This window comes from Cyprinodon variegatus, unplaced genomic scaffold (assembly GCF_000732505.1).
Source record: "Cyprinodon variegatus isolate N-32 unplaced genomic scaffold, C_variegatus-1.0 Scaffold1302, whole genome shotgun sequence".
Classification (NCBI taxonomy): domain Eukaryota; kingdom Metazoa; phylum Chordata; class Actinopteri; order Cyprinodontiformes; family Cyprinodontidae; genus Cyprinodon; species Cyprinodon variegatus.
In genome coordinates, this window is record NW_015151755.1 from 132,897 (window position 1) to 134,740 (window position 1,844).

The window sequence follows — 1,844 nt, forward strand, 5'->3', positions numbered from 1 at the left end:
TTGGATTGATGAATGATGGATGAGTGGATGGATGGATGGATGGATGGATGGATGGATGGATGGATGGATGGATGGATGGATGGATGGATGGATGGATGGAGCCTACTGGCTCCTCCACCAATCATTTTCTATCCTTGGATCTCAGTAGAACCAATCAGTAGAACATCTGTTCCCCGATCCAGAATCAGCCTGATAGATGCCAGCCTGTACCACCATGGGACTAGTTAACTTGGTGATTTGGGTTTTAACAGGTGGGTTGACTTTAACCTCCTTACTGAGTCGGTCATGAAAGAACCCTAAATTCCCCTTCAAGTCTTCAAGAAAGTAGCCATAATCTCCTCAGGTTCTAGCAGAGCTTGTGCTAACCTGTAGGACTAAGACAGACATGTGGAAGTTAAAGCTGCTTCCAAAGATTGTTAATGAGGAATTAATTTCAGTCTTTAAAAATTCCTACCAAATGACTAAACTTAGAGACAGTTTTTTCCTCAGTTGTTCAACCGCCTGCGTTCTCTGCATTTTAAAGGTTAACCTACATTTTAAAAGGTACGAGGCAATGGGTCACATGGAAAAATACACAAAAAACACCAGCACTCCCACCCCGTCTTTCAGTGGAACAGTTTGCAGCCTCTGCTCACACTGACATGTTGCAGAGGATGTGGGATTTTGGTTCATTTGTTTCCTCCACTCACGGCCATCTTGCCTCAATTTTCTCTATATCAATTTATTTGGAAATTAAGTCTTGCAGAAAGATTGTATTTTTAGTATTTTACTCTGCTTCCCTGAACAATACTGCAGGGGGCAACCATTTAGTTTATTCCCCTTCACAGGTGGAGGATTTTGTTGATGGGGTTGCTAGTTCTCTGCGTACCACCTTAGACAACATAGCCCCTTTGAAGAAGAGAAAATATAAAAATACAGTAGCAGCCATTCAAAATGGCCCTTCTAGTCAAAATCCAGACAAATGGCATCAAAGTCCCCTCCAACTTCCAGTCACTGGCCTTCTCCTGCATATTTATTTACTCTGATTCCACCCTTTCACTGAATTACAGGGTCTAACCAGGAGATGATGATTATCTTTAGATCTTAGATGTTTAAAAAGGAATGATGGGGGACTAGCCAAGGCTACTAGCTGGGCACTCTTAAGAAAAATGCTAAAAAACTGTAGAGAAAATGGCGCTCTACGTGCCTACGGGAATCCTACCTAGTCTGGGTAAAAGTTAACTGCTGTATAAAGTGATCCTTTGTAATATGAAAGCTGCATATTTCTTCTTCAAATTGCCTTTATTTTAGATTTCCTTGGGTTAGAGATATATAGTAGCACTTGGTCCCAATGTAATTTCCACACTTCCATACAGCCATACATGTTTGAGCCCTTGCCTCGCAACACTGCCAGCTCTGCTAGCTCCTACGCCTGCTGAAGACACAGACGTCCATCCCCGTGAACACTGGGACAGAACTCAGTGGTAAAGGAAATTATTCTTATTTCTTATTTCAACAGTTACATATATTAAATGCGACAATTGAATCGAGATGCTATGACAGAAAAAATTTGATTGACCGTTGATATATTGGCCAAATTTAGGTGTACAAGCTGACGTATAAATAACTGTCTGTATAAATAACTTACTGACGCTCAAGAACTTGAACTACCCACTGCTTGCTTCAGACTCAAGAAATCTATAAATAACTGGTTTCTATGCTAGAGATGATGCAGGACTTTGAGCTGTACCAGTTAGAGACAGACTGGGCGAAAGTACTAGAGAAAGGTAGCCTCGTGAGACCATCCTGATCTCGCGAGCTTTCAAGGTTTCACTCGCTAATCAGTCTGGAGACTCTCCGTTGAA

General features: G+C 41.6%; 1 protein-coding gene across 1 annotated transcript in view; it reads right to left on the bottom strand.

Annotated features, from left to right (window-relative positions):
- sfmbt2 (Scm-like with four mbt domains 2) overlaps positions 1-1,844 on the bottom strand; it is a 60,269-nt gene that overhangs the window by 12,117 nt on the left and 46,308 nt on the right. The gene's annotated exons all lie outside the window — the stretch shown is intronic.